At 37.6% G+C, this 23,071-nt stretch overlaps 1 long non-coding RNA gene and 1 pseudogene across 3 annotated transcripts in view; both read right to left on the bottom strand.

Moving 5' to 3' along the window:
• LOC138849638 (uncharacterized) overlaps positions 1-23,071 on the bottom strand; it is a 180,011-nt gene that overhangs the window by 48,702 nt on the left and 108,238 nt on the right. The gene's annotated exons all lie outside the window — the stretch shown is intronic.
• LOC138849867 (heat shock protein HSP 90-alpha pseudogene) lies at positions 15,817-22,564 on the bottom strand (annotated as a pseudogene).

Here is a 23,071-nt window from a genome sequence, read left to right as displayed (position 1 = left end):
GTTCACGTTAGTGAGAATGGTGATCTGAAAAGGGAAAGAGACAGTCACCATGGAGAAAGTGAATCTGTAAATCAATTCAATGTTTACTTAGATAATTTGATATAAGTTACTAAGATAAAGGAGGAAACAATGACAACCTCCAGGGTTCTTGCTAAGACAATTGGCATTACCTTTGTGGAACACAAAAGAATAGTAAATCCCAAGTAAGAGATAATGAATTGAATTCTGTTCAGAACAGATTGCTAGCATGAGTGGTACCTACAAGTGGAGACAATCAAGCAGTTAGATGTATGAGTTGGAATCTCATACATAAGTCTCAGATAGACATATGTATTTTTGAACTGACAGAAATAAATGGAACATGTTAAGCCTTAGAAATCATTAGAATGACCCAGGAAGAATATTCAGAGATCATAAGATTGGGATTGGCCAGGGAAATAAGAGGAAAACTACAAAAGGGTGGAGAAACAGAAATGTATAGGGTGAAGGAAGCATTTCAAGGAAGATTTAGTAGTCTCCCATGTAAACACAGCTACTGAGAAATCAAATAATAATAAAGGAGAATAGAAGTGATTTTGCGGTGAGTAGGGATAGATAAGAAAAAATCTGGGAATAGCAAGGGAGGATAATTTTTCAAAATACTTGGGCATAAAAGAAAGGGATAACTAAGTAAGTAGATGGAGGGATGGAGAGATTTTTTTCAACGTAGGGACACTTGAACATATTTAAATACTAATGTGATGGTGCCACTAGAGATTGAAAATACAGGACTGAGAACATGCCTGAAACAACTCAAGTCCCCATGAAAATGGAAGAAAAAAATTCAGGGCACAATGGAGGATTAATCTTAGAGAGGGGAAGGGATTCACTACCCCTAAATGAGAGGAAAGGTGGAAATTATAGGTGCAGGTGAGATTAAATGTGCAGTTTTTGTCCAGGAGTTGAAGGAGATACTGTTGGTGGATTCTATTTTCTCTGAAAAAGCAAAAAGGCCGTATCTGTGAAAAAAGGTGACATGGAAAGACTGGGACTGTGAGAAGTAAACAAAGGCTGAAGCAGTCCCTTCAGTGAACACAGGAGTGGTGAAGCCAAGAACAGGTAGAAATTGTGCTTGTGACAAGGCCTCTGATGAATCAGGAACCTGTGCTTTTGGAGTGAAGCCCATCTGGGGCACTGTGACTCTTCTCCAGAAGCCTGGGATGGGTTCAGAGAACTTTAGACATGGATTCATGGTGGGTTGGTTTTGTTTTGTTTTTTTTTGTTTTTTTTTTTTAACTAGATGAGTCAATGTGAAGTAAATTGTCTGCTAGAGCACGAAATCTGCAGTGGAAAGAAAGGATAGGAGAGAGAGGAGTCTGATGACCCAGAGGCAAACATGTGAGAAGGAAGGACAAAGAGAGTTTTGAGAATCCAGGTAGTGGTTAGAATAACAGTACTTGAGTGGAAAAGCTAGTCAATGAGTTATGGAAACAAGATAATTTTTACTAAAAAAAATTACTGATGATATAAGAAAACTTACTGATGGTCTTTCTAAATTCTGCCTTTCATGCACAGTTTGGATGATGATATAATAGTTACAATTAGAGAATTGTCTATGGTTATAAATGGAACTTTTCTCACATTTCCATTAATGTCCAGATAATGATAAACATAAATATTATAAGAAAATTGGGTACAGTAGTTAAGAGCTCAGGTTCTGAGGTTGAATTATGTTTAAATCTTGTCTTTGCTATTCAAGTTGTATGAATTTGAGAAGATCATTTAACCTTTCTGAACCTGTTTTAGCACTCGCACAATTGGGATAACAAGGTATCTACTGAAAACATGATTAAATGTGTCAATAGTTGCAGGCACATTTTAAGTACTCAATAATGATTCGTTATTATTATCATCACTGTTATTATTAGAACTCACATCATGCTAGGTTGGAAGTGAGCCTTTGAGACAGTTTTGTTGAATGTAACTCATTTTACCGATGAGGAACATGAGATCCATTGAGAAATATTGATATTTGCCAAGTCAGGTAGTAGACCTAAGTGCAGACCAGGTCTCCTCTCCTATCTCTTCTGTGAAAGGATGTTTGTATTTCATATATTTACAAGGAGCAAGTTTTGCCCACTGTGCGTGACACGCAAAGACAAAGCCCAGCAGAGAGTTCCTCCATGGATCTCGCATGTGCTTTCACTGTGGAGTATAAAGCAGTAATGCTTATGAGACAGCTCAAGTAGACCCAGATATTCATGGCAAGGTACCAAAACTGTCTCTTCATGTGCTTTTTTCCATCTTGTCATAAAAGAGATAATTTTACTCTCATAGGCATCCGTGCATTTTCTGTTCTATGAAATGCAGGCAGCAGCCAACCTCATCCAATTTAATGGCTGGTACAGATGGTAGAAGAAAAGACATGATTGAAGGCACTGATGGTATTTTAACTTCAGGGCTCTGTAAGCACCAACACTTTTCAGCCTTTGATTGTTTACAAAATTTGCAGCCAAAATTGTATACAACCTGACCTGTCCTGTCCTGAAGTAATTAGGCTGGTGCTAAGAAAAACTGGTGATTACTTTCTCAATTCTTATGCCTCCGAAGAATGTATATACAAATTTTTCTGACTGATGACCTCTAGGTCTCTGTTATGACCAAATACCCAGACAATCCTAGTTGAATGTGTATCACCTCTAAAATTTGCCTAAGTTGATTACTAAAGAACTTAACTGAAGTCTTGGAAATTATACAGAGTAAATCATGCTGATGAAATTTCCAAACCAATTTTGGGTTCAGGTGGTTCAATTTAATTCAAATCCCCATGTACTTCCAATCAAAGTCCCAGACTGTGTTCTCTCAGCTGTGGCATCAGCCTTCCTACACAACCATCAAGGTTTTTGTTTTTGTCTTGAATAGTTTTCCCTTTCCTAGTTAAACTAGAAACAAAGGTAATATAAGCTATTTATAATTGCAATATTTTGCCATCATGTTATGCATTTAAGCTTAAAGCAATAGTTTTTTATCTTTCACTGCTCATCAGAATTATCTGGTAAGATTTAAAAAAGAAATACAAGGATTTCTGAGTGTTGTTTTCAGTCATTTACAAGGTGCTCCAAGTGTGCAGACAAGGTTTAGATCTGAGTTCTTCAAGCTTTGGCATATGTACAAATGAATTTCATTACTACCCAGCTTATAATTCTTATTCCTAAAAGGTCGATTCTCAGACCAGCACCATTGACATCACCCAAGAGCTTGTTAGAAATGCAAACTCAAGCTCAGATAGATCCCTAACTGGTTGAAGGATGGAAAAGGATTTTTTAAAAACTGATTTATAGTTTAGAAATTCATTCACAGCTTTGCTGCAGTCCACATTTCATAAATAATTTGGATGATGATAAAGACACACATTACAAACTTGAAAATTCTCCCAAAGTGGGTAATATAGAAGATATCAGATGAGAAACTCAGTGTTCAGAAGAGTTATATTCTTGCACTAATATGAAATATTTAATAGATATAAATTAAAAAGTCAGAATTTGAATTTAAAGCACCAACTCTGTATAAATGTAGGGAAGAAAACTGAATAATATCACTTATCAACAGTATTTATTTTAGATGAAAAAATAAATCATGTGAAAAGGCTGCTCCCCCATACTAATGTGATTTTACTTTGACATAGAAACAAAGGGACCAGAGAAAAGGAAGGAGCTGACAGTCTCCTCTCTGTGCTGAACAGATAGTAATGACAAACTAAATTCTATGTGTGAGATTTATGAACAGAGTGATGGCTATTTAAGCTGGAGAATGAGCCTCTATTTAGGAAAGAAAGTGGAGGAATGGCTCTGGAGTATGTTTCAAATATCTGAGGGACTGCCTTACAAAGGAGGGCTGTGTGTTTCAAATCTAGGGCCAAGGGGTGGCAGGCACAGGGAGCAGAAATCAAATTATTTAAAGGATTGCTACCTAAATCTATGCCATCTGAAAATCAAATGAATATACTTGTGGGATGGTGATATTTTTAATCCCTAGAGGCATTCAAACAAAGATTCAATCACCATATATGTTGCTGAAGAAACCATGTACCACCGGAAAGGATTAGAAACAGTCACTGCTAAGCTTCCTGTCACTCACTTGTTTCTCTAAAGTCTTGAGATTTGTCCATAGGCTGATGTGGAGAACAGTTCCTTTATCCAATTGGAATTGAGACACTTCCCCACATCTGGATCTTTAGGATTATGGTGCCCTCCACTAGCTTTGTTTTCTTTTCTATACCCCTGTCAACTCTGAATGTTTATGGTTTCTGCACCTTGTGTCTCCCAGAACCAACCAGAAACAGGAGCTTAACGTGTGGGGATTTGGGAAAGCTTTTTGAGCCTATGGAGCTGCTGTTCACAGTTCTCACCAACTGCTTAAATCTTGGTGAACATTAAGTGCTGTCATGGTTTTACTGGTCTCTTAGACCAGTTACTCTTTTTAAAAGGAAAGCTATCCTCAATTTAAAACATAATAGATAAGGGGCCAGCACTGTGGCATAGCCAAGGAAAGTCCCCCCTTGTGCTGGTATCCCACATGGACTCCAATTCAAGACCCAGCTGCTCTGCTTGCCATCCAGCCCTCCGCTATGGCCTGGGAAAGCAATACAAGGTGGCCCAGTTGCTTGGGCCTCTGAACTCACGTGGGAGACCTGGAAGAAGCCCCTGGCCTCTGGCTTCAGATAGGCCCAGCTCCTGTCTTTAAGGCCATTTGGGGAATGACCCAGCGGATGGAAGACCAATCTCTCTCTGCCTCTGCCTCTCTGTAACTCTACCTTTTAAATAAATCTTAAAAAACCTTTAAAAATAATAGTTAAAACAAGGCTTTAAGTCATTTGGTCTGTTTATAAAAGTTCAAGTACAATATAAAAGGTACAAAAACAAAACCAAAAATCTCTGGAAATTCTGCCATCCAGAAATAATCACTATGAGCATTTGGGTGAACATTTTTCCAGATCTCTCTCTGGCATACCACCATATGGCATTCTGGATCCATTAAAAGATAATCTTACATAGGCAGGTTTATATTATACACACTGCTTTGCCATCTGCTTTTTATATGCAACATCATGCTGTTGAAATACTTCCATGTTAGTGAATGCTTTCTAATGCTTTGAATATAACAATTGTAAAACTATTTAAATAGAATATAGTAAAAAGTCTTAAGATGATTTTCTCTAAATATTTGTGTTTCCCCCAAAATTCATATATTGAAGCCTAATCATCAATAGGATGGATTTGGGAGGTGGGGATGATTTGGGGAGGTAATTGGGTCATGAAGCTTGATCCTCTTTATCTAGCTCAATATATAATATAATATTTAATATAAAAGTGATCCCACAGAGCTGCCTTGCCTTTCTTAGCATATTAAGACACAGTGAGAAGCTGCTCTTCTATGAACTCAAAAGTTAATCTACCAGGGACATAGAATACCAGAATTATGACCTTGGAATTTCTACCTCTAGGGCCATGAAAGATAACTTTCTGTTGTTTATAGGCCATCCAGTTGTCGTGTTTTTGTTACAGCAACCTGAACAGATTAGAATAGATGCATGCACTGGTTCTTTTATTAAATGGACTACTAAGAATGATACACCAGTTGGGATTTCAGCTGCCTTCCTAAATTACAGTAGTCCTCATGAAAGTAGGATTTTGTGATGAGGTACGTGGGAATGCTGGGAGTTGTGAGGTTTAAATGATTTCATGCTCCATTTGTGTATTTGTTATTTTATTACTATGTCAATAATGAGCTTGATTAATAATTTTCTTTTACAAAAGTTTATAAATTAGCAAGTAAAGGCCAGCCATAATTAAAATCACTAGGCAAAATGAAACAATACAAAACAAACCTTTTCCTTTCTCTTATTTTCTCTTTTAAGTTTCTATGGCATATTATGAAAATTTCCTGTCTCCACTATTTGCAAAATGTAATTTTAAAATTGTTATTTGTTTATTTATTTTCATTATCTATTTGAAAGGCGGAAACAAAGGCAGGTGGAGAAAGATCTTATGTCTTTTGTTTCATTCTGTAGCTGTCTGTCACAGCGAGGCCTGGGCCAAGCTGAGGCTAGGAACCAAGAACTCAGTCTGGATCTCTCACATGGGTGGCAGGACCCAAGAACTCAGATTACCACCTGCTGCCCTCCAGGTGAAATTCCCAGGAAGTCAGAGTCAGAAGTCTAGCTGATACTCAAACCCACACACTCTGATATGGGATATGGGTTTCCCTAGTGGCATCTTAAACAATGAGCCAACATCCACCCCAAAAAACATCATTTTTAAAGGTCTTGTTATAAAAGTAAGAAATGACCACTATAGAAAAATTGCCAAGTCAGCCAATGGTGTTTAGTTTTAACATTTTCACGCACACACAGATACACATCACACACATATACACATATCCATATAAGCATCCTTCATCATAGTATATATGTTTAATATGAGCTTATTTATTTATATTTATATTCAGTATTTAGAAACATAATTCATAACATTATGCTATAATCTTGAGATTTAGGCAAATAATAATTTAAACTTAAACATAAAAACTGCTTGGTAAAATTTGAGAAAAGTCAAACGTCATAATTTCTTAATAGTTATGTAGTATTTCCCCATGTGAATATAACATAAAATTAATTATTCTCTGTGGGGAGCAACTCGGACTAGACTAAGTTACTGGAATTAAGACTTATTCTATGCATCTGCTCTCCCACAATATGGCGCTGAGAAGGGAGAAACAGCTTCTACACAGCTGCCTCCAGTTCAACCAATAAACTGTAGGACCTACTCCTGATTGGAGGAGAGCAGCGTACTCGGCATGTGGGTAGCAGAGTTGGGATTGGCGGAAGAGGACTATAAAGGAGGAGAGAGACAACATGCACCAGGAACATCTAAGGGGAACATCTATCTGAGGGAACACCTGTGCAGCCCCCGAGAGAGCCGGCCGGCGGTGTGCTGCTCCCCTGCGGAAGTGGGGAAAGTGGCCAGGGGGAACCGCCCTTCCACGGAGGTGGAAGGGACGGTAGCCAACCCGGGAAGAACCAGCAGCAAACCCGGGGAGGGCCGAGCAGACGAAAGAACAGCGCAGGGTCCTGTGTCGTTCCTCCACGAAGAGGGGGAGCGACAATTCTCAAGTTGCTGAAAATATAGGCCATGAAATAAGGTCAGCAAACAGGAGACAAAAACAGAAGAGTTGGTCAGAGAGATGAGACTGTTGAAGAAGCAGATATGATTTCAAGTTTAACTGAACCACTGTGCTGGTTTTAAAGATCATGGAGGGGGACTATTACCCAAGGAAAGGGAGCCGCTTCAAAAGCTGGGAATGGCCCTTGTTTGAGGCCCTGCAAGGAAATCGGGATCTAATTCCACAACCTACAACAGCAAGAGATTGATTAAATTGCACCACAAATCCAAATGAGCAGAAAAGGGATTTTCTCTGGTAGGCCCCCAAAAGAAATTCAGTCCTCCTAACACTGGTTACCATACAGAGAGAGCTGAGCCAGATTTCTGACCAATAGAGCTATAATGTAACAAATTTGTGATGCCTTAAGACACTAGGTAGTTTGTGCTAATTTGTTGGCAAGAGAAAACTAATACATTCATGGTTTCTGAATCATAGCCAATATATTCAAGAAATGTTTTCTTGTTATATGCTTCTTCTCTTTCATCTTCATTTGTTACACCTTTCTCCCCTCCAACACTTTTTTAGGAGGCAGCATGAGTATTCCTTTACCAGAGTAGTAAGTGCATTCGGACTTTCCAGGCTTAAGTATACCTTTTGCAATTTTCAAGTTGTGTGACAAGTTATTTAAATCTGTATGTCTCAGTTTTCTCGTGAGTCAGGTGCAGACAGTACAGATTTTGTGAGTGCTAAATTAGTGAGTTCATGGAAAGCATTTAGAACAGTAATTGTAAGTAAGTCATTATTGTGTCTTCCTATGCATTATTTACTCTTCTTTTAGCTAAGTAATTTGAAATATATACATTGTTATATGTCATCTTATTAGGACCAAATTTTACATTCCACAAAAAACATGTAAACCAGATTTTATAAAACTATTTATTCAGAAATTGAAAACACACAGTTATTAATGAATTTTAGGTTAGAAATTCATGTTTTTATCTTCTTGTCTATGGCTATCACAAGTTGAGCTGATTTAATCAGAATGGTGTTATTTTTAGCGTGCTTTCATTAAGTGTCTGTTCTTATCTATAGTAATAAAGTCTAAATATCCTGACTTTGTTCTTTATAATATTCTCCGTCATGTTGGTCTTTTTTCCCTGTGCATTGCAGTTTTAAACTAGAAGTTCTTCAGTGGACTTTTTTCTATGGAAATCTTGTGCCCCATGGTCCAACAATGCATTCTTCCAAGGAGGTTTTGTGTCTGATTATGTTAAATATCCCAGGTACTAACTTTTAGATTAATTTCTCTTGAAAGGAGCTTTCTGGGCCCGCACCGCGACTCAATAGGCTAATCCTCTGCCTGCGGCGCCGGCACACCGGGTTCGAGTCCTGGTCGGGGCACCGGATTCTGTCCCAGTTGCCCCTCTTCCAGGCCAGCTCTCTGCTGTGGCCCCGGAGTGCAGTGGAGGATGGCCCAAGTGCTTGGGCCCTGCATCCCCTGGGAGACCAGGAGAAGCACCTGGCTCCTGGCTTCAGATCAGCATGATGTGCCGCCCGCAGCGGCCATTGGAGGGTGAACCAACGACAAAGGAAGACCTTTCTCTCTGTCTCTCTCACTGTCCACTGTGCTAGTCAAAAAAATAAAAAAAAAGAAAGGAGCTTTCTGCACTGTGCAGGAAGAATAAATTCAAACCACAGTTTACATCAGTAAATTTGGGTTTGTGATTGCTGTAACTCTAAGGTCCCTCCTGGATTTCTGGCCATTATGAAGATGCCTTTGTCATGCCTTTATGCTGATGGAAATTATTTGTTCCTTTTCTTCTATCACTGAGGATCTTTTCTTTATGAAACAAGTCTCAGAGGAACATCTATCTCCATAGTGACTCAACAGTAAAATATGGAAAGCTTTCCTTCTGAGGCTGACAATAAGACAAGAAAGTTCACTATTCAACACTCTACTGGAGGTACCAGTTAAGGAAATAATGCAAGAGAAAGAAACACTAGCCTTACAAGTCAAAGAAGAGGAAGCTAAAGTGTTCATTCTCTGACAACACTTTTTTTTTGATTCATCAGTATTTTTTCAAGGTTTTTTGGTTTATTTAATTTTTATTTAGTTAACTTTTTAAATAATTTTTATTTATATAAGGTGAACAAATTTTATGTATTTCATATATACAGATTTAGGAGCATAGTGACAGTTCCCACCCTATCTTCCTTCCACCCATGTTCCCATTCTCCCTCCTTCTGTCTTTCTTATTCTTTCTTTTAATTTTTACAATGACATACTTTCAGTTTATTTTATAATGTAAGCTTTACCTTCCACTACAAAAATAATTCAACAAATAATAATAAGAAAATAAAAACATAAAAAACCTGTTGTTCCTCAATAGTTGAGATAAGGTTAGTAACAATAATCAAATCTCAAAATGTCAACTTCACGCTCACATATGCAATATTTTTAACTTTTATATAATGAATATAAATTTTCAAAGTACAGCTTATGGATTACAATGGCTTTCCCCCTATAACTTCCCTCCCACTGCAACCCTCCCCTTTCCAGGCTCCCTCTTCCCTTCAATTCACATCAAGATTCATTTTCAATTCTCTTTATATACAGAAGATCAGTTTAGCATATATTAAGTAAAGATTCCAACAGTTTGCACCCACACAGAAACACAAAGTGAAAAATACTGTTTGAGTACTAGTTATAGCATTAAAACACAATGTACAGCACATTAAGGACAGAGATCCTACATGAGGAGTAAGTGCACAGTGACTCCTGTTGTGACTTAACAATTTGACACTCTTGTTTATGTCATCGGTAATCACCCTAGGCTCTTGTCATGAGTTGCCAAGGCTATGGAAGCCTGTTGAGTTCACCGACTCTGATCGTAATTAGACAAGGTCGTAGTCAAAGTGGAAGTTCTCTCCTCCCTTCAGAGAAAGGTACCTCCTTCTTTGATGACCCGTTCTTTCCACTGGGATCTCCTTCACGGAAATCTTTCATTTAGGTCATTTTTTTTTGCCAGAGTGTCTTGGCTTTCCATGCCTGAAATACTCTCAGGGGCTTTTCAGCCGGATCCGCATGCCTTAAGGGCTGATTCTGAGGCCAGAGTGCTGTTTAGGACATCTGCCATTCTATGGGTCTGCTGTAATCCCACTTCCCATGTTGGATCGTTCTCTTCCTTTTTTATTCTATCGCTTATTATTTGCAGATACTAGTCTTGTTTATGTGATCCCTTTGAATCGTAGTCCTATCATTATGATCAATTGTGAGCAGAAATTGATCACTTGGAATAGTGAGATGGCATTGGTACATGCCACCTTGATGGGATTGAGTTGGAATCCCCTGGTATGTTTCTAACTCTACTGTTTGGGGCAAGTGAGCTTGAGCATGTCCCGAATTGCACATGTCTTCCCTCTCTTATTCCCACTCTTATATTTAACAGGGATCACTTTTCAGTTAGATTCAACAGTTAAGAATAACTGTGTATTAATTACGGAATTCAACCAATAGTATTTGTGGGGAGCAACTCGGACTAGACTGTTACTGGAATTAAGACTTATTCTATGCATCTGCTCTCCCACAATATGGTGCTGAGAAGGGAGTAACAACTTCTACGCAGCTGCCTCTCGCCAACTTGATTGACTTAGCTGCAGGAGCAGATCCTGCTCCTGATTGGAGGAGAGCAGCATACTCAGCGTGTGGGTAGCAGAGTTGGGATTGGTGGAAGAGGACTATAAAGGAGGAGAGAGACAACATGCACCGGGAACATCTATCTGAAGGAACACCTGTGCAGCCCCTGAGAGAGCCGGCCGGCGGTGTGCCGCTCCCCCGCGGAAGTGGGGAAAGTGGCAGGGGGAACCGCCCTTCCACGGAGGTGGAAGGGACAGTAGCCAACCCGGGAAGAACCAGCAGCAAACCCAGGGAGGGCCGAGCAGACGAAAGAACAATGCAGGGTCCTGTGTCGTTCCTCCATGAAGAGGGGGAGCGACAGTATTAAGTACAACAAACAAAAAAATACTAAGAGAGATAACGTATTAAGTTGTTCTTCAACAGTCAGGGCAAGGACTGATCCAGTCACCGTTTGTGATAGTGTTCATTTCACTTTAACAGGTTTCCTTTTTGGTGCTCTGCTAGTTGTCACCAATCAGGGAGAACATATGATATATGTCCATTTGGGACTGGCTTATTTCACTCAGCGTAATGTTTTCCAGATTCCTCCATTTTGTTGCAAATGACCGGATTCCATTATTTTTGACTGCTGTATAATATTCTATACAGTACATATCCCATAACTTCTTTGTGCAGTCTACTGTTGATGGGCATTTGAGTTGATTCCAGGTCTTAGCTATTGTGAATTGAGCTGAAATAAACATTAATGTGCAGACAGCTTGTTTGTTTGCCAATTTAAATTCCTTTGGGTAAATTCCAAGGAGTGGGATGGCTGGGTTGAATGGTAGCATTATATTCAGGTTTCTGAGGAATCTCCAGACTGACTTCCATAGTGGCTTTACCAGTTTGCATTTCAACCAACAGGGGTTAGTGTCCCTTTTTCCCCACATCCTCGCCAGCATCTGTTGTTGGTAGATTTCTGAATGTGAGCCATTCTTACCGGGGTGAGGTGGAACCTCACTGTGGTTTTGATTTGCATTTCCCTGATTGCTAGTGATCTTGAACATTTTTTCATGTGTCTGTTGGCCATTTGGATTTCCTCTTTAGAAAAATGTCTATTGAGGTCCTTGGCCCATCTCTTAAGTGGGTTGTTTGTTTTGTTTTTGTGGAGTTTCTTGATCTCTTTGTAGATTCTGGTTATCAACCCTTTATCTGTTGCATAGTTTGCAAATATTTTTTCCCATTCTGTTGGTTGCCTCTTCACTCACCTGACTGTTTTTTTGCAGTGCAGAAACTTCTTAATTTGATGCAATCCCAAATGTTAATTTTGGCCTTGACTGTCTGCGCCTCTAGGGTCTTTTCCAAGAAGTCTTTGCTGGTGCCAATATCTTACAGGGTTTCTCCAATGTTCTCTAATAATTTGATGGTGTCAGGTCATATATTTAAGTCTTTAATCCACATTGAGTGGTTTTTTTGTGTAAGTTGAAAGGTAGGCCTCTTGCTTCATGCTTCTGCATGTGGAAATCCAGTTTTCCCAGCACCATTTATTGAATAGACTGTCCTTGCTCCAGGAATTGGTTTTAGATCCTTGATGAAATATAAGTTGGCTGTAGATGTTTGGATTAATTTGTGGTGTTTCTATTCTGTTCCATTGGTCTATCCATCTGTTTCTGTACCAGTACCATGCTGTTTTTATTACAACTGCCCTGTAGTATGTCCTGAAATCTGGTATTGTGATGCCTCCAGCTTTGTTGTTGTACAAAATTGCTTTAGCTATTTGAGGTCTCCTCTGTCTCCATATGAATTTCAGCATCATTTTTTTCTAGATCTGAGAAGAATGTCTTTGGTATCTTGATTGGTATCGCATTGAATCTGTAAATTGCTTTTGGGAGAATGAACATTTTGATGATGTTGATTCTTCCAATCCATGAGCATGGAAGATTTTTCCATTTTTTGGTATCCTCTTCTATTTCTTTCTTAAGATTTCATAATTCTCATCGTAGAGATCTTTAACGTCCTTGGTTAAGTTTATTCCAAGGTATTTGATTGTTTTTGTAGCTATTGGGAATGGCAGTGGTGAGAGTGGGCATCGCTGTCTGGTACCTGATCTCAGTGGAAATGCTTTCAACTTTTCCCCATTCAATAGGATGCTGACCATGGGTTTTTCATAGATTGCTTTGATTGTATTGAGGAATGTTCCTTCTATACCCAATTTGCTTAGAGTTTTCATTCTGAAAGTTGTTGAATTTTATTGAATGCTTTCTCTGCATCTATTGAGATAATCATATGGTTTTTCTTCTGCAGTCTGTTAATGTGCTGTATCACATTGATTGATTTGCGCACATTGAACCATCCCTGCATTCCAGGGATAAATCCCACTTGGTCTGGGTGGATGATTTTTCTGATGTGTTGTTACATTCTATTGGCCAGAATTTTATTGAGGATTATTGCGTCTATGTTCATCAGGCATATTCGTCTGTAATTTTCTTTCAATGCTGCATCTTTCTCTGGCTTCGGGATTAAGGTCATGCTGGCTTCATAGAAAGAATTTGGGAGGATTCCCTCTTCTTCGATTGTTCTGAATAGTTTGAGAAGAATTGGAGTTAGTTCTTCTTTAAATGTCTGGTAGAATTCAGCAGTGAATCCATCTGGTCCTGGGCTTTTCTTTGTTGGGAGGGCCTTTATTACTGTTTCAATTTCTTTCTCAGTTATGGGTCTGTTTAGGTTTTCTCTGTCTTCATGCTTCAATTTAGGTGGATTGCATGTGTCCAGGAATCTATCCATTTCTGATAGGTTTCCCTGTTTGCTGGCATACAAGTCCTTGTAGTAATTTCTGATGATTCTTTTTATTTCTGTGGTGTCTGTTGTTACGTTTCCTTTTTCATCTCTGATTTTATTGATTTGGGTCTTTTCTCTTCTTTTTTTAGTTAGTTGGGCCAATGGGGTGTCAATTTTGTTGATTTTTTCAAAATCCAGCTCTTTGCTTGGCTGATTTTTTGCAATTTTTTTCGGTTTCAATCTTGTTGATTTCTTCTCTGATTTTAATTATTTCTCTTCTTCTACTAGATTTGTGTCGGGTTTGCTGCAGATTTTCTAGATCCTTGAGATGCATTGAAAGCTCATACAATACATTTTTTAAAGATTTATTTATTCATTTGAAAGTCAGAGTTACATAGAGAGAGGAGAGGTGCAGAGAGAGAGTTCTTCCATCTTCTGGTTCACTCCCCAATTTGCTACAATGGCTGGAGCTGCACCAATCCAAAGCCAGGAGCCAGGAGCTTCTTTCGGGTCTTCCACGTGGATACAAGGGCCCAAGGAATTGGGCCATCTTCTGCTGCTTTCCCAGGCCATATCAGAGAGCTTGATCCAAAGTAGAGCACTTGGGACTTGAACTAGTGCCCATATGGGATGCTGGCACTGCAGGTGGCTATGTTACCTGCCACACCACAGCATCGGCCCCATACATTACATTTTTTACCTTATTAGTTACCACAGATCAGGGAAAACATATGGTATTTGTCTTTTTGGGACTTGCGTATTTAAGCATAATGAATTCCAGTTGCAAGAATTTTGTTGCAAAAGACAGGATTTCATTCTTTTTTATGGCTGAGTAATATTTCATAGCATAGAAGTACCACATTTTCTTTTTCCATTAATCAGCTGATGGTAGTTGGGTTTATTTCATATCTTAGCAATTGTGAATTGATCTGTGATAAACATGGAGATACAGATGACTATTTCATATGCTGATTTCATTTCCTGTGGGTAAATTCCCTGGGGTAGGATTGCTGGATTATATCATAGTTCTACATTCAAGTTTCTGAGGAATCTCATACTTTCTTCCATAATGTCTATACTAGTATACATCACCACCAACTGTATACTAGAGTACCTTTTCCCCAAATCCTTGTCAGCAGTTATTGCTTTTGATTTCTGTAGGTTAGCCATCCTGGCTGGGTGAGGTGAAATCTTATTGTGGATTTTATTTTGCATTTCTCTGATGGCTAGTGATCCTAAGCATTTTTATATATGTATACTGGCCATTTTTATTTCATTCTTTGAAAAACACACATTCATGGCCTTTGCCCATTTGTTAACTGGATTGTTAGTTTTGTTGTTGGTGAATTTCTTGAGTTCTTTAAAGATTCTGTACATTATTATTATTAATAATCCTTTACCAGTTTCATAGCTTGCAAATATTTTCTCCCATTCTCTCCATTGCTTCTTCACTTTGTTGAGTGTTTCCTTTGTACTCCTAAAGAAATCTTGGCTTGATATAACCCCAATTGTCTATTTCTCTTTTGATTACCTGTGCCTCTGGGATCTTTTCCAAGAAGTCATTGCCTATTACAGTATCTTGAAAAGTTTCTCCAAAGTTTTCTTCAAGTAATTGGATGGCATCAAGTCATAGATTTAGTTCTTTGATTCATCTTTTAAAGCAGGGTGATATGTGTACAACATTTCCATTCATAAGCCAAACTGAGTTATTTTCTGAACAACCACACAACACAGTTTACAATTATGCTGCCCTAGCCAATATCTCTCCTTGGAAAACAAGTACCATCAAGTTGCTTCATTTTAACATAATTTATTTTTAGAGGATTAGTATATGTAGCATTAGTAACTACAAAAGATGGAAAGTTTATGAAGTAGATTCTATAAGGCAAAACTCAAGCCATTTTAACAAGTATTTTTCTTAAACATAAAAGTTTATATCAGAATACGTTAATGACAAAAAGTTTTGCTCTACTAAGGAATCCAATCTGATTGCTGAACACTTTATATCACAAAGTTACATATATCTTACAACAAAATAGGTTACATGCATCTAACAACAACTATTCCCTTGATCTATTGTAATAAGCCAATGTGAAACTAAGGAAGCATACTTAGCTTTGCTTTAGGGTGTAACATATCACATTATCTATAGAAATAGAAAGATAACTTATGTTACTGTAATTCTACATACTTCTTAAATATTAATAAAACTAAAGAAGAAAATCTTTGAAGATACATTATAAAAAGGAATTAAGGTATTGAACACATGTAAATGTCATCCTTCATGCAGAGCTTTTACTACTTCCTCTATGTGTGTGACATGTCATCATCTTTGAAGTACAGCATTCTTCAATTATAGTTGCATTGCTGTCATCAGCAGTGAAGTCTTCTTCATCAAAAGTCAGACCAAATTTTATCAATCTGTAGATCTTGATAATATTAACATGTATGCAAGTATCTTCCATACTGAAACCAGAAGACAGGAGTATAGTTTCTTAAAGAAAGATGACCAGATCTTTCACAGATATGTCATTTTTGTCAGCCTCTGCCATTTTCTCAAGGTTTCAATAATGGAACAGTACAAGATTAACCTCCAGTGTTTCTTTGCTGCCCTTTAGCTTATTGTTAACTTTTCTCTTATGGTTTGGGCCTTTATCACTTTTTCAATGTTTGCTGAGCAGTCATATGGCCTTGTGATGGTACATCATGAGGAATGTCATTAAGTGGTCTAACAAAACGACCTTTTTAACTTTTTCTCGAAGATGTCTTTCATGATTTTGCAGAGGATTTTCTAACATTTTTATTTTCTTACATTTATCTTTCTCATCTTCATAATCTATTTCTAAGCCATGTTTGGTGACTGACACCAAAATCTTTGCCTCAAATTACTTCATCTGTTGGAAACAGTACTCACCGTGGGCTTTATCACATAGATCACTTCTAAATCATGCTTCCAAAGATATCCATAAGGCCAGATTAGCTACCTAACCATCATCAAAAGGCAACCATACTTCTGTCCCACTTTCTCTCCCCCCTCACTCCCTCTCCTTGCTTTCTTTATTCTTTTTGTTTAATTTTTGCAAAAAGATAATTTCACTACATTTTATAATCATAGGCTTAATTTACTTCTTTTTTATTTTTATTTTTTTAACTTTTATTTAATGAATATAAATTTCCAAAGTACGATTTGTGGATTACAATGGCTTCCCCCCCATACCGTCCCTCCCACCCACAACCCTCCCCTTTCCCACTCCCTCTCCCCTTCCATTCACATCAAGATTCATTTTCGATTATCTTAATATACAGAAGATCAGCTTAGTATACATTAAGTATGGATTTCAACAGTTTGCTCCCACACAGAAACATAAAGTGAAAAATAATAGATGATTTTTTTTAAATGATGATGAAATCAGATCAGACCTATTGTCATGTTGAATCCCAGTGAGAGTCAAGTTGGGAGTTGATAATTTCTTTTTTTTTTTTTTTTTTTTTTTACAGAAGATCAGTTTAGTACGCATTAAGTAAAGATCTCAACAGTTTGCACCCCCATAGAAACACAAAGTGAAATATATTGTTTGAGTACTTGTTATAGCAGTAAATCTCAATGTACAGCATATTAAGGACAGAGATCCTACATGAGGAATAAGTGCACAGTGACTCCTGTTGTTGACTTTACCAATTGACACTCCTGTCTATGGCATCAGTAATCTCCCTATGCTCCAGTCATGAGTTTCCAAGGCTATGGAAGCCCTCTGAGTTCTCCGACTCTTATCTTGTTTAGACAAGGTCATAGTCAAAGTGGAGGTTCTCTCCTCCCTTCAGAGAAAGGTACCTCCTTTTTGAAGACCTGTTCTTTCCACTGGGATCTCACTCACAGAGATCTTTTGCCAGAGTGTCTTGGCTTTCCATGCCTGAAATACTCTCATGGGCTTTTCAGCCAGATCCAAATGCCTTTAGGGCTGATTCTGAGGCCAGAGTGCTATTTAGGACATCTGCCATTCTATGAGTCTGCTGAGTATCTCACTTCCCATGTTGGATCACTCTCCCCTTTATTTATTCTATCGGTTAGTATTAGCAGGTACTAGACTTGTTTATGTGATCCCTTTGACTCTTAGTCCTATCATTATGATCAATTGTGAACTGAAATTGATCACTTGGACTAGTGAGATGGCATTGGTACATGCCACCTTGATGGGATTGAATTGGAATCCCCTGGTATGTGTCTAACTCTACTGTTTGGGGCAAGTGAGCTTGAGCATGTCCCAAATTATACATCTCTTCCCTCTCTTATTCCCACTCTTATGTTTAACAGGGATCACATTTCAGTTAATTTTCAACACTTAAGAATAACTGTGTATTAATTACAGAATTAAACCAGTCATATTAAGTAGAACAGACAAAAAAAACTACTAAGAGGGATAATGTATTAAGTTGTTCATTAACAGTCAGGGCTATGCTGATCAAGTCACCGTTTCTCATAGTGTCCATTTCACTTCAACAGGTTTCCTTTTTGGTGTTCAGTCAGTTGTCACCGATCAGGGAGAACATATGGTATTTTCCCTTTGGGACTGGCTTATTTCACTCAGCATGATGTGTTCCAGATTCCTTCATTTTGTTGCAAATGACTGGATTTCGTTGTTTCTTACTGCGGTATAGTATTCTAAAGAGTACATATCCCATAATTTCTTTATCCAGTCTACCGTTGATGGGCATTTAGGTTGGTTCCAGGTCTTAGCTATTGTGAATTGAGCTGCAATAAACATTAGGGTGCAGACAGCTTGTTTGTTTGCCAATTTAAATTCCTTTGGGTAAATTCCAAGGAGTGGGATGGCTGGGTCGAACGGTAGGGTTATCTTCAGGTTTCTGAGGAATCTCCAGACTGACTTCCATAGTGGCTTCACCAGTTTGCATTCCCACCAACAGTGGATTAGTGTCCCTTTTTCCCCACATCCTTGCCAGCATCTGTTGTTGGTAGATTTCTGCATGTGAGCCATTCTAACCGGGGTGAGGTGAAACTTCATTGTGGTTTTGATTTGCATTTCCCTGATTGCTAATGACCTTGAACATTTTTTCATGTGCCTGTTGGCCATTTGGATTTCCTCTTTTGAAAAATGTCTATTGAGGTCCTTGGCCCATCTCTTAAGTGGGTTGTTGGTTTTGTTTCTGTGGAGTTTCTTGATCTCTTTGTAGATTCTGGTTATCAACCCTTTATCTGTTGCATAGTTTGCAAATATTTTTTCCCATTCTGTTGGTTGTCTCTTCACTCTCCTGACTGTTTCTTTTGCAGTACAGAAACTTCTTAATTTGATGCAATCCCAATAGTTGATTTTGGCTTTGACTGCCTGTGCCTCCCGGGTCTTTTCCAGAAACTCTTTGCCTGTGCCAATATCTTGAAGGGTTTCTCCAATGTTCTCTAGTAACTTGATGGTGTCAGGTCGTAGATTTAGGTCTTTAATCCATGTTGAGTGGATTTTTGTGTAAGGTGTAAGGTAGTGGTCTTGCCTCATGATTCTGCATGTGGAAATCCAATTTTCCCAGCACCATTTATTGAATAGACTCTCCTTGCTCCAGGAATTAGTTTTTGATCCTTGATCAAATATAAGTTGGCTGTAGATGTTTGGGTTGATTTCTGGTGTTTCAATTCTGTTCCATTGGCCTATCCATCTGTTTCTTAATTTACTTCTAACCATTCAAAAAATAAAAGGTATAAATACTATAGTTCCACAGAAGTATAAACAAGGCCTAATAACAACAATCAAATTATAAAGATGTCCATTTCATTCTTATATACACTTTTTATTCTATAGTAACTCCCACATATCAGAAACAACATATGATATTTCTCTTTTTGGGACTGACTTATTTAACTAAGCATAATATTCTCCAGTTGCAAGTATTTTATTGCAAAAGACATGATTTCATTCTTTCATTTTTATGGCTAAATAGTATTCCGCAGTGTATAAATAGCATATTTTCCTTTTCTAGTCATCACTTTATGGGTAAATGGGTTGATTGCATATCTTAGCTATTGTGAATTGACCTGAAACAAGCATAGAGGTATAGATCACTCTTTCATAAGATGATTTCATTTCTTTTGGATAAATTTCCAAAAGTGGGATGGCTGGATCATATAGTAGATCTATTTTCAGATTTTTTAAAATCTCCATACCATCTTCTATAATGGCTGTACTAGTTTACATTCCTACTAGGAATGTGTTAGCATACCTTTTCCCCAAAATCCTTGCCAGTATTTATTATGTTTTGAATTTTGGATGATAGCCATTCTAACTGGGTGAGCTGAAACCTTATTGTGATCCTGAGCATTTTTTCATGTGTCTATTGGCCATTTGTAATTCATCCTTTGAAAATGCCTGTTCATGTCCTTTACCCATTTCATAACTGGATTGTTTTGTTGTTGTTGCGTTACTTGAGCTTTTAAAAGATCCTGGATATTAATCCTTTTTCAGATGCATAGTTTGCAAATATCTTCTCACTTTCTGCTGGTTGCCTCTTCATTTTGTTGAATGTTTCCTTTGCAGTGCAGAAGATTCTTAGCTTGGTGTAATCTGATTTGTCCATTCTTGCTTTTATTGCTTATGCTTCTATGATCTTTTCCAAAAAGTCTTTGCCTGTGCCGGAATCTTGCAGTTTTCCCAATGTTTCCCTCAAGTAATTTAATAGTATCAGCTTGTAGATTCAGATCCTTCATCCGTTGGGAGTTGATTTTTGTATACAGTGTAAGGTAAGGATCTTGTTTCATACTTTTGTAAGTGTAGATCCAAAGCCCTTTGTTTAAGAGAATTTCCTTTCTCCCATAATTCATTTTACTTCACTTGTAAAAGATTAGTTAGTTGTAGCTCTGTGGATTAATTTCTGGTGTTTCTATTCTGCTCCATTTGTCTACATGTCTATTTTTGTGTCAGTACCAGGTTCTATTGATGATAACTGTCCTATAGTATTTCTTGAAATCTGGTATTGTGATGCCTCCAGCTTTGCTTTTGTTGTTTAAGATTGATAGCTATTTGGGATCTCTTGTATGTCCATATGAATTTTAACATTGCTTTTGTTTAAAAAAATCAGAGAACAATATACGTGGTATTTTGATTTGGATCACATTAAATCTACAAATTTCTATTGGTTGGTAGTATGGACATTTTGATGATATTGAGTCTTCCAATTCACGAACATGGAAGATATTTCCATTTCTGTGTCTTTTTCTATTTCTTTAATGTTTTGTAATTTTCATTGTAGAGATCTTTTACATCCTTGGTTAAATTTACTCCAAGGTATTTACATTTTTTGTAGCTATTATAAATGCTACTGATATTACAAGTTCTTTCTCATCATCACATTTTATATGTAAACAAATGCTATTGAATTTTTTGTGTTGATTTTATATCCTGCAACTTTATTAAACTCTCTTTTTTTTATTTTTTGACAGGCAGAGTGGACAGTGAGAGAGACAGAGAGAAAGTTCTTCCTTTGCCGTTGGTTCACCCTCCAATGCCCACCGTGGCCGGTGCACTGCGGCCAGTGCACCGCGCTGATCCGATGGCAGGAGCCAGGTACTTCTGGTCTCCCATGGGGTGCAGGGCCCAAGTACTTGGGCCATCCTCCACTGCACTCCCTGGCCACAGCAGAGAGCTGGCCTAGAAGAGGGGCAAGCGGGACAGAATCTGGCGCCCCGACTGGGACTAGAACCCGGTGTGCCGGCGCTGCAAGGTGGAGGATTAGCCTAGTGAGCCGCGGCGCTGGCTCTAAACTTTCTTGTGAGTTCCAATAATCTCTTGGTGGAGCCTTTTGGTTCCCCATACATAAATCATGTTATCAACAAACAAGGATAAACTGACTTCCTTCTTTCCAGTTTGAATCCTATTGATTATTTTTCTTGCCTACTGGCTCTAAAACTTACATAATTATATCAAATAGCAATGGTGAAAGTGGCATCATTTTCTGGTTCTAGATCTTAGTGGAAAAACTTCCAACTTTCCTCCATTCAGTATGAGGCTGGCTGTTCATTTGTCAAAAATTGCCTTGATTGTGTTGCAGCATGTTCTTTCTATACCCAATTTTAAGACTATTTTTAATCATAAAAGGATGTAGTATTTTATAAAATGCTTTCTCTGCATCTAGTAAGATAATATATGGTTTTTTTATTCAATTTGTTAATGTGACACATCACATTTTTATTTTTACATGTTGAAACCATTCCTGCATACCAGGAGTCAGTCCCACTTGGTCCATGTGAATGATCTTTATGATGCATTGTTGGATTTGATTCATTCTGATGATATTTTAAATATTTCTTTGTTTTAGTGTCTCACAGGAAATGTTTAGACTGAGATGTTAAGAGCCTATCACACTGCTAATCAAATTCACATGTTCAGTGATTCGCTGCTCACAGATATCTGTGATGAAACATTGAGCCGCATACAACTTTTTTTTTCTGTTTTCAAGTAGACTGAAAGACAAAAAGAAGCGCTCTAATTTCTAATTATTGTATTTCAACTGGAGAATGTTTCACTGTCAAGTAATCTTCATAATCATTAGTCACGCTCTTGTAGAATCTCCATACTCTGCATCATTAATATTGTTTAGATATTTGGTCCAGATAGTCTTTATTGGTCTATCTAGGTTTTCAATATCTTCATTTCTCAATGTTGGTAAATTTTATGTGTCCAGAAACTTATTCATTTCTTTTAGATTTTCTAACTTTTTGGCATATGGCTATTTGTAATTATTCTGATGATTCCTTTTGTTTCTGTGACATCAGTTATAATATGTTTTTGGTTTCTGATTTTACTATTTTACTACTTTATGGCTTCTCCCCTACTTTTTGGATATCTAGGCCAATAGTTTACTACTTTTGTTTACTTTTTGCAAAGACAAGTCCTCATTTCAGTGATCTTTTTTTTTTTTTAATTTCAACTTTGGTTATTTTTCTGTAATTTTTATTCTTTCTTTCCCCCTACTAATGTTGGGTTAGCTTTGTACTTGTTCTTCCAGGTCCTTAAAATTCAGTTTGGTCATTTATTTGACACCTTTCCAATTTCTTGCTATAAATACTAACTGCTATAATTTTTATTCCTTGTAACACTTTTTCTGTATTCTATATGCTCTGATAGTGTTGTCAGCTTCATTTGTTTCAATGGATTTTTTTATTTCTCTTTTGATTTCTTCTATGACACCCTGTTCATTCAGGAGCATATTGTTCATTCTCCATGTGTTTGTATAGTTGCTAGTGTTTCTTAACTTGTTAATTTCCAGCCTCATTTCGTTGTGGTCAGAAAAAATATATCATATGATTTAAATTTTTAACAATTTGTTGAGACTTCTTTTATGGCCAACCATAAGGTCTTTTCTAGAGAATGCCTCATTCACTGATGAACACAATGTGTATTCTGTAGCTATGGGATGGCATGTTCTATAGATATCAATAAGATTCATTTAGTCAACCATGTTGATTAGCTCCATTGTTTCTTTGTTTATTTTGTGTGTGTGTGTAGTTGATCTGGCCCTCCTGAAAAACAAAAGCAC

This window comes from Oryctolagus cuniculus, chromosome 5 (assembly GCF_051225735.1).
Source record: "Oryctolagus cuniculus isolate XC-2025 breed Fujian yellow rabbit chromosome 5, ASM5122573v1, whole genome shotgun sequence".
Classification (NCBI taxonomy): domain Eukaryota; kingdom Metazoa; phylum Chordata; class Mammalia; order Lagomorpha; family Leporidae; genus Oryctolagus; species Oryctolagus cuniculus.
The sequence above is the reverse complement of the archived record's forward strand: the minus strand, read 5'-3'. Positions and strand labels throughout refer to the sequence as shown.